The following is a 15,545-nucleotide window of genomic DNA, read 5'->3' on the forward strand; positions in this document are numbered from 1 at the left end:
GACCAGTAGCCAACATTCTTATCATCAAAACTGGGGCTCAGACACCACATAGGAAAAGAATTTTTCAATGTATTTAGCAGCTGATAAGTAAATCAGAACAATCAGTTCTATGAATATATTAGGAAGATTGGAGAAAATCTCTTTAATTATAGACTAAAATATCACCTCTTTGTGATTGTGAATAAAGGCAACATTTGACCTCAATTTTGAAGGAACATGGCAACTGCAGCAAGAATGTTTGAAGGATATTTTTCTTATTTAGACTTCACTTTTGCTATGTGACTAGTTAATCAGATCTGCTTTATTCTCTCTCTCTGTCTCTCTCTTTTTTTCTTTTTCTTTTTTTTTTTTTTTTTTACCGTGTTTTCAGCATCTTTGCCAACCTCTACAAAATTCCTCAGAGACAACTAGGAATTTCTTACAATAATCATGGAATCTTTGAATTGATATAAATGGGCATGTACATGTGTGTGTGTATATTTAATGTCTCATTCTATCATTCTGAGCTTCACTTGTACATTTCCTGAGCAAGACCAGAACATTTGTAATCACTGTAGTAGCAAAGGAGTGAGAATTGTGCAAGCCAAAGGAAATTTTGAATGCTATTATATATTCATGCAATAAGGCTGTCAGTAACTGTCAGTAACCTCTGTCACAACATTTCATTTCATGAACTGTTATTACTGTGTGTCTGAAAAACTTTGGTGATCATGAAACTATTAAGTTTTTGAATTATGCTGTTGAAAGGAATTTGATCTGCTAGTTGCCAAGGAAGTAAAAATTAATATCTCCAGAACTAAATTGAATATGATTTCTAATCTGCCAGGGAACCCAAGGAATTCATCTGCCATTGATTCTGGGCTAATTCTGGGTAAATGGACTTTTGTTATTCTAAGTAGCACTGGACAATAACGATTTGAATCATTCACGATATAGATTACCAGAAAAATTATATGGTATTGTGAGGCTGCTGAACAGACAGGATTGCACTCAACAACTTTACAATAAGAAAAAAAAAAAAAGTATTCCAGAAACAGGAGAAAGAGTCAAAATGACACCAGAATCCCAGATGCATAAAACCAGGAAAAATGATAAAATACATGTCCATCAGGGATATGTTAATGTGACTCATTAGAAACAAATGAATGATTTGTTGTTGTTGTTGTTGTTCTTGTTTTGTGTTTTCGTTTGGGTTCTGTTTGGTTTTAAGAAAAAAAAAAGTCACATAGTAGTTAAAAACTTAGGCAGTTCTGCTTTGCAGATAGAGCAATCAAGAACGCAGGTACACAATGTCATCTTAAGAAAGAGATGACTGGAGAATTAGATGCCACCTTCAGAGCATAAAGACCAATGGAAGCTAGAGGAGGACCAAAATGGAGAACTGAATGCCTCTGTAGGCATTCTCAACACTGACAACACTTATGGTATTATTTTCCAAGCCCTATTAAAAATAAATAAATAAAATAAAATAAAATAAAATAAAATAAAATAAAATAAAATAAAATAAAATAAAATAAAATAAAATAAAATAAAATAAAATAAAATAAATAAATGCCAATGTTAATACAGAGACCACATCTTTCAGTAGGTATTGCCTTATCTTAGATTTAAACTATATGATTGTATATTAATTTATTCACTCTAATGTGTATGTTCTTCTGGGCAATTAAGTTTATCTGAATATGTAGGAGTTTCTACTTGCCTTTATTAATCCTTTGATTTCAGTCATTATTGCCATACAAGATTCAGTCACTACTAGACAGAATCTGCTGTGACTGTCCATTTCAATGGATATTCTGTCCACTGTAAGACATATTCACTCCCACACATACTAATATTTTCTAGCATAGTCTCCTGCCCTGAACCATGCCCTTGAGGAACTTGTCCTACTCTGATGACTACAGAGGAACTTGCACTGACTGGCCTCTGATTTTAGTGCTCATTTTGATGTTAATCATGCTGCTCCTTTTCCTCCCTAACCAGACTACACAGAACAAGGCAACATGAAGAGTGCAAGAGCTAATCTTTGTTTGTTTTTTTTTTTGTTGTTTTGTTTTGTTTTGTTTTGTTTTGTTTTTTTGGCTTCTGCAACACAGAGTATTATCATTTACATCTCAAAGGCACCAGCAGAACATTAGTACCTTCCCTGGCCAGAGGAAAGGGAGGGAGTAACTGTGACTCAGACTTGTATCTGAGTCACAATCCTCGCAGCAATCATCAGGGTGGTGCTGCTTTCACCACACTCCTCTCTCAGAACTGCACTCATGCTTAGAGCCCCATTTGGTCTCTGTCTGCATGAGGCTGCCTCATGAGGTACCTACCCTTGTGTACTTGATTTTAAAATTTGGACAACATTTTCTAAGCCACTCAATAAACATATAGTAATTTGAAAAGGAAAAAAAATAATAAAAAAAAAATAAAAGTACACAATAAATCCTTCTAAAACGGCCAAATCTGCCCTTAAGCTTATTCTGGCTAGACTTCAGGCCACAAACACTCCTGTATGCCAAATAATCCTCTTTCACATTGGAAAAAAAAAGGCAACAACAGAGGAATTTTATTTAGCATTGACAGAAAATCCAAGAACAACACAGAACTGGAAGTTTTCTCGAGCTGTCACAAAATGACATAGTAATATTGTTGGCCCCCAACAAAGACCAAGCAGGTGGTCAGTATGAAGGCAGTGGTCATCTTCTTACCTGCTACACTGGCATATAACACAGCTAACAAGGTTTCTGTAGTAAAAATAAAATAAAATAAAATAAAATAAAATAAAATAAAATAAAATAAAATAAAATAAAATAAAATAAAATAAAATAAAATAAAATAAAATAAAATAAAATAAAATAAAAAAATAAAATAAAAACTCTTCTAATTACCTATAGGACATTATTTTCTTTTCAGGTTTAATACAGTATGAAGGACACTTATGTTGTTTTAAAAAATGTACAATTTATGCAGAATTGTTACAAGCAAAGCTGTGAAAACTCAGACTTGGATCACACCCACTAGGGCTAGAATTATATTTAATGCACAAAGATTCTCCAATCTGTCATTTACTTCAAGGCATTAAGACACCTACATAGAGGTTTTTCAGTTTCTCTAGAGCCAAAGCAGCCCTAAGACCCAGGAATAAATCTGGGCTTTGGATGTAGATCATAGAACCAGAAGGCTGATAGAAATAATAATTATTTGAGGGTCTACTGAAATTCATAGGAATGAACATGGTTCTGATGGAACTTGAGCTGCCCCTATACACACTAGTTTTATTTTTGCCTCAATAGACTTCTGTATATCTCATGAGATATGAATAAAATAAGGAAAACACTTTCATATGAGCCTCTTTGCCTGCTTTCATTAAAATATCCTCTTGGAGTTTACACATTTATTTATTGTTGAGCAGAAATCACCATATATGTATAGTTATTTTTTTATTTTCTCACATTTTGAAATTGGCTTGAACCAACATGAACAAGGACAAGTAAATTTAAAATGGAAATTCTCTTAAATACCAGAGGTTATTATGTGGGATACATGAAAAAATGTAGAGCAAACTGAAATTATTCATGTCATCAAACTGTTAATTGATTTTCTGTGTTGGAAAGAAAAGGAGAAGGAGAAGGAGAAGGAGAAGGAGAAGGAGAAGGAGAAGGAGAAGGAGAAGGAGAAGGAGAAGGAGAAGGAGAAGGAGAAGGAGAAGGAGAAGGAAAAAGGAGTGAAAACATTCAGAAGAGAGATCAGGTTTATAGGAATCAGTCTTCTCGGTCATCATCTTCAGAGTTGTTATGATTGAGTTTTCACTTATACAGTACAACCACATTTATTTTTACGTCACCCATGAAATGTTTATTCATCCACCTGTTCCCTTTCTGGAAAGAAGTAGACACAGAATAGATCCATGTTTTGGGGTTATTTGAACCCAATAGAAAGTGCATATGAAATGCAACTGACAACACACTGGATTCCTGGAATCACAGAACCAGTGAATCACAGAATGTTTGAGGTCTGAAAGGAGCTTTTGGAGGCCGTCTGGTCCAAAACCAATGCTCAATAAGGGCCAACTAAAGCAGGTTGTCCAGGACCATGTCCATATGTCTTTTGGTTGTCTCCAAGAAGGGAGACTCCACAATCACTCTGGGCAAACCGTCTCAGTGCTCAGTCATCTGCACAGTAAATACATGCTTCCTGATGTTGACAAAGAACCTCCTGTGTTCCAATGTGTGTCCATTGTTCCTTGTCCTGTCAATGGGCACCACTGAAAAGAGCCTGGCTCCACCTTCTTTGTACCCTTCCTTCAGGTGTTTATAAACACTGATAGGATTCCCCCCTGAGCCTTCTTTTTTCTAGGCTAAACAGTCCCAGATCTCTCAGCCTCTCCTGATAGGAGAGATGCTTCAGTCCCTTGATCATCTTTGTGGTCATTGCACTTTCTCTAGTATGTTTATATCTCTCTTATACTGGGATAATGGTGGTGCAAGAAATGTAGAGAAGTGTTCAAGCACCTGAAGGATTATGTAAATTGTTCATCCTACTGAAGGTAAACATAGCAACCCCTCAGACACTCTAGAATCATATCATAGAATCATACCATAGAATGGCTTGGGTTGGAAGGGACCTTAAGAATCTCGTTCCACCCCCACTGCCATTGGCAGGGATGCCACCCACTAGATCAGTTTGCCCAGGGCCTTATCCAACCTGGCCTTGAACACTTCCAGGGATGGGGCTTCCACAACTTCTCTGGACAACCTATTCCAGTGCCTCAGCACCCTCTGAGTGAAGAATTTCCTCCTAACATCTAATCTAAATCTCCCCTCTTTTAGTTTAAAACCATTCCCCCTTGTCCTGTCATTGTCTGCCCAAGCAAAAAGTTATTCTTCATCTTTTTTTTTTTTTTATAAGCCATATAAACTTAAATAGTTTCATAAACTATTGAAAAGCTGCAATAAGGTCACACCTAAACCTTCTCTTCTTCAAGCTGAACATCCCCAGCTTTGTCAGCCTTTCTTCATAGGAGAGGTGTTCCAATCCTCTGATCATCTTTGTGGCCGTCCTCTGGACCCCTTCTAACAGATCCAAATCCTTCTTGTGTTGGGGGCCCCAGACCTGGATGTAGTACTCCAAGTGAAGTCTCACAAGGGCAGAGCAGAGGGGGACAATCACCTCTCTCAACCTGCTGTTGTCCTGGCTTGCAAGGGCATGCTGCTGGCTCATGTCAAACTTTTCATCCAATAGAACCCCCAAGTCCTTCTGTGCAGGGCTGCTGTCAATGAGTTCTTCTCCCACTCTGTAGTCCTGTCTGAAATTGCACTGACCCAGGTGCAGCACCTTGCACTTAGAACCTCATCAGGTTCACATGAGCCCACTTCTCAAGACTGTCCAAGTCCCAATAGATGGCATCCCTTCCTTCTGTTATATTAACTGTACCTCTCAGCGTGGTGTCATCTGCAAATTTGCTGAGGGTGCACTCAATCCCGCTGTCTATGATGTTGATAAAGATATTCAACAGTACCAGTCCCAGGACTGATCCCTGAGAGGCACTGTTTATCACCGGCCTCCACCTGGACATAGAGCCATTGACCACCACTCTCTGGGTGCAGCCTTCAAGCCAATTCCTTATCCACTAAATGGTCCACCCATCAAATTCATCTTTCTCCAATTTGGAGATCAGGATGTCTTGGGGGACCTTGTCAAAGGCCTTACTAAGTCCAGGTAGATGATATTACTCAGTCTTCCCTTGTCAACTGATGCAGTCACTCCATTGTAGAAGGCCACCATGTCTGTTACCAGTTCACCTTTCTCATCCATCAGAGGGCATACACTTTCCTTGACTTTTCTTTTCTCAGCAATGTACCTGTAGAATTTCTTCTTGTTATTTTTTGCATCCCTTGCCAAGTTCAGTTTCATCTGATGGTGCATGGGAGATGCACAGAAGTTTTGGTGCAGCATGGGAGATACACAGAAATACTGGTGTGAGCTCTGAGTTTGCTGCCTCATATACATGTCACCACACACTGCTAGAAGAAGCCAGCTCAGTCTTGAAAGCTGTGTACCAGCAGTAGTGCAGCACAGTGCTATGCCCATGGCATTTGCCTTACTACAGGGTTTATTGTGTTGGGGTGCTGCCATGTTGACATTTATAACTTGCTCCAGCTCTGGAGACCCATTTCTCAGAGCCAGTTTAGGAGTTGCTGCAGGGCACTCTGCGGGTGGTGGAGACGAGACCTTGGTGCTGCACAGAATTCTCACGGATATGTGTCACCAGAAACATCAATTTAGGCCATATAAGGATTAGGTTTGAGGCAACCATTTGAAAAGCAGGACCCTTGTCAAGAGGCTGGTGAGCTGAGATTCAAGACAAGTCATATGAGGGGGGTGGGCTAGACCTAGGAATCCTTTATCAGATCAGATTTGTATTCCTTCTGGTTTATTTCTGACTGTGGGCAATGCCAGTTATTTCAAAAGAAATTGAGCTGTAGACTACTGCAATTTATCCCCAGGGAAAGCCTAATTTTATATTTTTGGTTTGTGTCTTGAACAGAAGATTTATATCTATTTGAAAAAATGCTGATAAACGTTTAAGTTTTTGGACAAGATGCTCTCCAGTCCCAGGGGAAATGCATTCTGGAAAGCTCTGGAGTGGATGTTGGAGGCCTCAGAAAGACTCTTTCAGTCTCAAGCCTCAGGGGTATGGGATGAGCTTATATAAGAGCAAAGTCACTTTGGGCTTTGCAGGTTTAGGCTAGAAACAGAAATATTTCCAGAAAGATGCAAAATTCACATCTTCTGTTGTGTTAAAGGACAGTTTCTTTTCTTCAGACAGCATTTTTTCCCCTGTAAAACTGAACACTGATGACCACATGTTATGATTTAACCTGGCAGGCAACCAAGAACCACACAGCCACTCACTCACTCTCCTCAGGTGAAATGGGAAAGAAAATCAGAACGGTAGAAGTGAGAGAACTCGTGAGCTGAGATGAAGACAGTTGCGCAGATTAAGTAAAAGCTGCATGAGCAAGCTAAGCAAAACAAGGAATTCATCCACTGCTTACCTTCATCAGGCAGATGTTCAGCCATTTCTAGGAAAGAAGGGCCCATCACACATGTAACCATTTTCTGGGAGGATAAATGCCATTATTGTAAGTGTTCCCCCCTTATTCCTTCTTTCCCCCAAGTTTTATTACTGAGCATGACACCATATGATATGGGATATCCCTTAGATCCATTTGAGTCAGCTGTCCTCCCAGCTTCTTGTGCACACACAGTCTCCCTGCTGGCAGGACAGCATGAGAAGCAAGAAAATTTTTGACCATGTAAGCATTGCTCTGCAACAACTAAAACACCAGTGTGTTATATGCACTATTTTCACCCTGAAGCCAAAACACAGCAGCATACCAGAAAATTAACTTTTTCCAAACATAAGACAGAACACAACTTCAGTTCCCACACCTCCCAGGGATCACCCAGCACCTTCCAAGAAGTTTCATTCACTGGTCAGTCCCTCTCCACCCTGCTAAAACCCAACTATCACTGTAAAGCAGTGGACCAGACAAATGGTGAAGTACCTCAAATGAATCCTCTCAACCTGCTTCCTCCTTCAGAAACACTCAGCTAACTGAAGATTTATTAGACTGTCAGGGAAAAACAAGGCATTCAGGAGACCCTCCTGATCCCATCCTCAAACTCATTAACTTTCTGCTTTCCAAAGTGCCCTGGTGGTGGCATGTTAACGAAGACATGTAATTGGTAAATGAAATTGATTACACAACTGTTTGAATGAGGTAAATTGTCCATCTCTAGAGAAAAAGTATAATTTTCTACTGTGCATAAATCAAATACAGGTCTCTTAAAAGCACTAGGTAACTAGAGAGCATTTCAAATTGGTTACAAAGTGCTGGAGAAAGCACTTGGCAGAAGGAAGGGCTTGGACATAAATGACCTTAGCAGCTCTTTTCTATCTCCAGTTTCTATGATTCCATGAATTTTAATTCTATGCTGCACAATTTAATTAGTGCTTGCAAAGAGCTGCAGAAAAATGATTTCCATTTACTCCTTTAGACAGGTCTTTTCCATCATCAGTTAGCTGTGAGGGTGCTGATGTACAGTTTAATTGTTTCTACAGAAACATTCATGTAAAATTGATTTGAGTCTTTCCAAAAACCTCACATTATGGCATTACAGATAGAAAAAGCTCTCAGATGTAGTCCTAAGAAAACCCCAACCCCCTCTTCAGTAAAACAATCTGATTCTCACCACTTTGAAAGACTACTCAATATCTTATCCTTTAATCATCCTAATATCTTCATATGTCTGCTTTTGAATTGCTACACACTGTCAGTTCCCAAGGAATCGATTCCTTTACACACTTACTCCACTCATAATAGCCATTTTACTAATGACTGTTTTTGCCTTTTCCTTCTTAGTTAGAGGAGTGATGTATTTCTAGGTTATTTTTGGAAACGGAGAACAATTCTTTTTCCTCCTGCACTTGCAGCAGCGTTATTGTTACACCTTTCACTTGTCCTTAAAGAGGTCCTCCAAGTTTGTTCTGAATTGTTACTTTGTTCTGGTTCCTTCCTATTTTGCAGTTTCTCCTGAAGCTGTAATGACTCTATAGAGAGAAAGAATTCTCAGTGGCTGGCCATATAAATTCCTAAATTATGAGCCTGTATATTCATGACTCCATACAGTTTACATAGTTTGCATGGAGCTATTACTTTTAAATGATTAATGCTCTTCAACAACTTCTTATATTTTGCTTCTTATCTTTTTTTTTTTTTTTTTTCTTATCTACATTACATTGATTTTCTTGTATAGTCTCATATGGTATGAAACATAAAGAGATCCCAGACGCTAAGTCCCTACAGTCTTCTAAGGTCTCTAAAAAGGTCCAAGAATGTCAGGTGTCTAAGATTTCCATCAGTATTAAGATTTTAACTCCACTAGATAATCCTAATATAAATGATTAATTCAGTCTTGTTCATTAGTCCACTAAGGTAACCATTCCCACCACTGTAGTGGGTTTACGTGGCAAGGTTTTGGTAGCAGGGGGCCATAGGGGTGGTTTCTGTGAGAAAGATCTAGAAGCTGTCCCATGTTTGGGAAGGGCCCCATTGTTTTCCAGAGCTGAGCCAATAAGCGATGTTGTTTTGCACCTCTGTGAGAGCATATTTAAGACGGAAAAAAAAATGCTGCACCGCACAGCAGCCGGGAGAGTCAAAGGAGTGAGAAAACAGCCTTGCAGGTGTCAAGGTCAGTGTAGAAGGAGGGGGATAGGTGCTCCAGGCGCCGGAGCAGAAATCCCCTGCGGCCCGTGGTGAGGACCATGGTGAAGCAGGATGTCCCCCTGCAGCCCATGGAGTACCACGTGGAGCAGGGTTCCATGCTGCAACCCGTGGAGGAGACCACGGTGGAGCAGGTGGCCCTGCACCGACGGAGGCTGCTGCCTGTGGAAGACCCCTGCCGGAGCAGATTCCGGGCCAGACCTGTAGCCCGTGGAGAGGAGCCCACGCAGGAGCAGGTGACCCGGCAGGAGCTGCTGCCCATAGGGGAGCCAGGTTGGAGCAGTTTTCTCCTGAGGGATGGACCCCATGGTACGGACCCATATCTGGAGCAGTTCTGGAAGAGCTGCTGCCTGTGGGAAGCCCATGCCAGATCAGTTCAGCAAGGACTGCATCCCGTGGGTGGGACCCCACAGCACAGAGGACGAGAGTGACCGAGAAGGAGCGGCAGAGAAGAAGTGCTGTAGACTGACCATAACCCCTATTCCCCCGTTCCCCTGCGCCGCTCGGGGGGAGGAGGTGGAAGAGGGTGGATGGGGGGGAAGGTGCTTTTTTTTTTTTTTTTTTCCTTTGTTTTCTCACTTCTCTCGCTTGTTAGTAATAGGCAATAAATCTTACTATCTCCTTATGCCGAGTCTGTTTTGCCCATTACAATAATTATTGCATGATTTTCTCGTCCTTATCTCAATCCTTGAGCCCTTTTCACATATTTTCTCCCCATTCCTCTTTGAGGAGGGGGGGTGAGAGAGCGGCTGTGGTGGAGCTCGGCTGCCCACTCGAGCGGAACCACGACAACCATTCATTATAACATAATTTTAGACAAGAGGATTAAGACCTTCAGTAGCACAGATTAATTCACAGGAAGACAAAGTGGATAGTTTTTGCGAAGAGGCAACAAATAATAATTTATATTATAAGATCTTACTTCTGGAGCTGATTTATTTCAACTCTGTACCAGAAAGGAGAGCACTATGTTCTGTGAATGTGCTGAATAAGAAATTCTCCCTAAAAACACAGCATAATATACAAATAAACACTTTGCCATGGGAAGATAACAGAAGGAAGGTGTTGAGACTTGTCTAAAGCCACACAGGGTGTTAGTGTCACAGTCCAGATTAGGATTTTGCAAATCACTCATCATTTCCCTCGCTTGACCTGGTATCTGGGTGTTACTCAGAGAATCACAAAGAATTCTGACAAGTTTTACCTTTGTTCCTGTCACTGGCACTGAAGTAGGATCTGAGAACACAAGCATAGAATTAAGATTCTAGCCCAGCATCTTTTCCTTCAATGGATAACTGAAGACAAAAGTAATCTGGTTGAAAGGTACAAAAAAAAAAAAAAAAAAAAAAAAAAAAAAAAAAAAAGGTGAAAGCTGTAGCATACATTCCATGTGACTGCAAAATAAGTTGAGACAGGTAGGTCTGCTAAGAAATAAATACAAGCAGGGAGGTGGTCCTGACACATTACTGCTACCATCCAGGTGTTTTTTTTGTTTTGGTTTGTTTTGGTTTGTTTTTTGGACAGAAAATGGAGTGTGAAGTAGATCTCCAGGACCTATCAGAAAAAGGAAGAGCTTGCCAAACATCAGTAATTCTTTCCATAGCTCTTGGAGAAATTTCATCTATGATCCCCAGCTATGCATAGGTCAGAAAAACTATTTATTATTATTATTTTATATATATATATATATAGCATATATGACAGTGTATTTATATAAGATACCAACTTTCATTGCAAGTCTTGCTTGAAAATCATTGTAGTGACTGACTGTGATAATCTTTCCATGCTTGTCATAAAAAGACAAATTATGTAGGTGAAGTGCTAAACCAAAAGATAAAGCTAGACATTCAAATCACATTTTCTATTCTCTGCATGAAGATTACTCTCCTGTCAACAGGATCCAGAATCTGCCTGGTATAATAAGCACCCTGGAGCTAGTTAGTGATCATTGTATCAATTTACCAGTACATGTACAGTCCCTGTCTCTGATAACGCTCTTGTTTCTGGGACATCTATGCCTTGGTTGCCCTTCAGGTAGATGTAATGACCTAAGCTTCCTTGTAACAGAAGGATATGGAAAACTGATTCTGGGATCATTTATTTGTTTTCCTTTTTTTCCTTTTTTTTTCCTTTTTTTTTTTTCCTTTTTTTTTTTTGTTTTTGTTTTTGTTTTTTTCCTAGTTACTTTCTTTAGGAATTTTGTGCCAGATAAAATAACAACAATAAGGACTTCTTAAATGGAGGATCATACCCACACACTTTTACAGTCAGATCCCATACCGTTCCTAGAATCCCTGGAGAGAATTACAAATAGGGCTTAGAAAGATAACGCAAAACTTTTAGAGCATTTCTGTCCTTCATAATTCCTATCATTCCTAAAAGTCTGTGGATTTTGATCGCTATCTTCAAGACAAAAGACAAAGTTTCCTTTCCTGTCACTCTCCATCATATGGTAATAGTTCAGTACTTGTAGCTGAAGAGTATATGCCATTCTTAAAGACTAATGCAATGTCACTTTTTCCCTATATTGCAGGATTTTATTTTCTGTAGCTCCCTCTATGAATAAAAGGGAAAGGATAGACAGCAACAGCTAGCATAACTACTGATAGTATCCGCCATCATACCAGCACAGCTTGAGAATTGTAGGGCACTGTTCCAGACACAGGACTTTGAGACATGCCAGCTTTATCCAATTCAATAAATGATTTAATTCACAGTAATTGCAACATCTAGAGCAGGCTTCACTAACCCAAGTAGAATTCCTAATTGGACACAGACTTATCCCCCCAGCTAGACAATGCCTACAAAAGCACTATTTAAAACCAATGGATTACAGTCATTCTCATTGTTCCTCTGAAACTGAGGGTGTGAATCAATTTGAAAATCTAAGCTCAATCAATATTTGTGTCATCCAGGATGTTTTTTCACATATATATTATACACAATTATAATTTTATATATAAAATGCAATTATACTGTTACACATAAACATTTGGAGGAATTTTTGCTTCATTTCAAAGGTTTCCAAAATGCTAACCTGGGAAATATTACAGATAAATCATGCAGATAGAGAAGCGTCTTAGTTTTCAAAATTGTTTCAACTGCCTTCATGAAAGATACCTTTTCGGCTAGATTAGGTCAAGAGTTATTGGTGAAATGCCATAACAGAGATGTACAAATATTAGATAACCAGAGAACATTTCAAATAAATATTTCACTACCTCTGCCTTTGCTCCTGTACTCATTGACAACAATTATTTTCATAGTAACTAATGAATTTTACTCTGATGGCACCCAGTCTGTGCACTGAGATACAGAAAAAATGAAGACATTTTAAATAGTAAAACATTAAAACACAGCTGAAGCTTTATAGATTGTTGAGATTTATGATTCTAGCCCAGGGACTGTCACAAGTTAAGTTGCAAATGAGCCCAAAAGAAATGGTGTGGATTAAGGGGACATGGAGGGGACTTCCATGACAGTGCTTTCTCACAGTCATTTCACACATGAAGCTGCGCAAGCTCAGTACCAATTTCCTAATGAGGTAATGGAGTCACTGATCACTCACAATCACTAAAAATCTACTGCCACCTTTCATAAGACTGGAGAGGGCAAAGAGATTTAAGATTACAATGCAGTTAATTACATTCAACCTGCTTAGACTACCCTGCATTTTCAATATTACAGAGTAATATATTTCTGCAAATTGCTGGGTAGTAATTTTAGGCACTAAAAGGAGGGTTCTACTGTGTCAGATGACTACCAGTTGTTACTTACAAGTTGAGGATAATTATAGAATCACAGAATATCCTGAGTTGGAAGGGACCCACAAGGATCATTGAGTCCAACTCTTGGGTCTGCACAGGACCTCCCAAAAATCAAAATGTATGTCTGAGAGTGTTGTCCAAATGCTTCTTTAATTCCAGCAGGCTTGCTGCCGTGACCACTTCCTTGGGGAGCCTGTTTCAGTGGAAAACCACTCTCTCAGTGAAGAAACATTTCCTAGTATCTATCCTGAACCTCTCCTGACACTGCTGTTCTCTTGGGTCCTGTCGCTGTCCCCAGAGAGCAGAGCTCAGTGCCTGCTCCTCTGCCCCCGGCCCCATCAGGATGCTGCAGGCCACCATGAAGCCTCCCCTCAGTCTCCTCTTCTCTAGGCTGAGCAAACCAAGTGACTTCAGCTGCTCCTCATACATCTTACCCTCTAGGCCCTTCACAATCTTTGTTGACCTCCTTTGGATTCTAACAGTTTTATGTCCTTCTTATATTTTGGCACCCAAAACTGCACACAGTACTCCAGGTGAGGTGCAGAGGTGCACCTGAGGTGCAGAGCAGGGCAATCATTTCCCTCAACAGTCTAGCAATGCTAGCTAGTTGTGTTTGATGCACCCCAGCACACAGTTGACCCTTTTGGCTGCCAGGGCACATCATTGATTTGTATTCAACTTGCTGTTAACCAGAACGCCTTGATTCCTTTCCATGGAAGCTGTTCTCCAGCCTCATGTCCCTAGTCTGTACATATATCCAGGGTTGCCCCATCCCAGGTCCAGAATCTGGCACTTTCTCTTGTTCAACTTCATATTGTTGGTGACTGACCAGCCCTCTAATCTGTCAAGATCTCTCTGAAAGGCCTCTCTCCCATCAAGGAAGTCAACAGCTCTTCACAATTTACTGTCATCTGCAAACTTGCTTAGTATACCTTCAAGTCCTAAATCCAAGCAATTTCTGAAAACATTGAAGAGAACTTGTCCTAAAATGGAGTCCTGGAGAACCCCACTAGTGACTGGCTGCCAGCCTGACGTAAACCCTTTTACTATAAGCCTTTGAGCCTGACACATCAACTTTACATCACATTATGTATTAGTCTAGCTGTATGCTGGACATTTTGTCCAGAAGGATACTGTGAGAATTGGTATTGAAAGAATTGGTATTGATTGGTATTGGATTTGCTGAAATCCAAAAAGATTACATCAACTAACATCCCTTAGTCAACTAGGTGTTAGTTTTGTCATAAAAGGAAATTAAGTTCATTAAGCAGGACCTTCCTCTCATGAACCCATGTTGGCTGTGGCCAATGACTGTGTTGTCTTTCAGGTGTTTTTGTACCAGGACTGGCTGGGAGATTATCATTACTGCAGTCACGGTCCTCCAACTCTGCTGGTCCCAGGGCCCATCATCTGTGTTGAAGATAGAGGCAAAAAAGGTGTTAAGCATCTCTGTTTTTTCTACATCCTTATTTGTGAAGTAACCATCCTCATCAAGTAATGGACCAATGTTATCTCTGGTACTCCTTTTCCTTTCAAGATACATAAAAAAAGCCCTTTATTTTTTTTTTTTCTGTCCCCCACAGTACTGGTCAGCTTCAACTCTAATTGAGCTTTGGCAGCATGAATTTTCTCCCTACAATGGCGAACAGCATTTCTGTAGCCCTCCCATGTTGTCTGACCTCATTTCCAGTGGTCATACATTTCCTTTTTCTGCCTGAGTTTTAGAAGAAGATCCCTGCTTAGCCACACCAACTGGCTCTGCCTGCTTGACTTCCAACATTTTGCAATTGCCTGTTCCTGTGCTCTTAAGATGTGGTACTTAAAAAGTCACCAGCAGTGACTGACCCCAATGCCTTCAAATGGAGTTTCCCAGGGGACCTTACTAACTAGTTCCCTGAGCAACCTGAAGCCCCATATCCAGGGCTGAAGTTTTGGTGGTAGTTTTCCTTCTGTCACCTTCTATCAAAGATTTTAAACTCGACTACTCCCCTTCAGACATAAATCTTTTAATAATTGGCCACATGTTAATATCAGCCTTAGTTTTAGGGGACAAGAGCTCTCAAAATTAGTAAGTCCTGATACATTTTGTAAAAATGGGCTGTAGGACAGCAGAAAGCAACTCTATTAGTTCTTCATTTAGGGTAATGATGGAGTATGATTTGAGTCTTTGTTAACTACAAGAAAATACACACCAGAGGTCAAGCTTGAGACATAAACCTTTGGGAATCAAGACCTTGTTAATGTCACTATAAGTAGAATGAATTTCAGTAACAGTTAGAGACTTCTAACATGTATGCATGAAGTTGGGAGTTCTGGAGCCAATATTATCATAGTAATAATCTTTTCTCCTTGTGATTAAAAATAAGAAATGTGAATGCAGATAATGTAAATAGGACATTGAGAACACGATTGCTTGGGAAACCTGTGATTACAGCAAGAAAAGAACAAAAACTGTAGAGGAAGAAAGAGGATAAATGAAATAAACTTTTTTTTTGTG

The sequence above is a fragment of the Aythya marila genome (assembly GCF_965140915.1).
Source record: "Aythya marila genome assembly, chromosome: 1".
NCBI lineage: Eukaryota > Metazoa > Chordata > Aves > Anseriformes > Anatidae > Aythya > Aythya marila.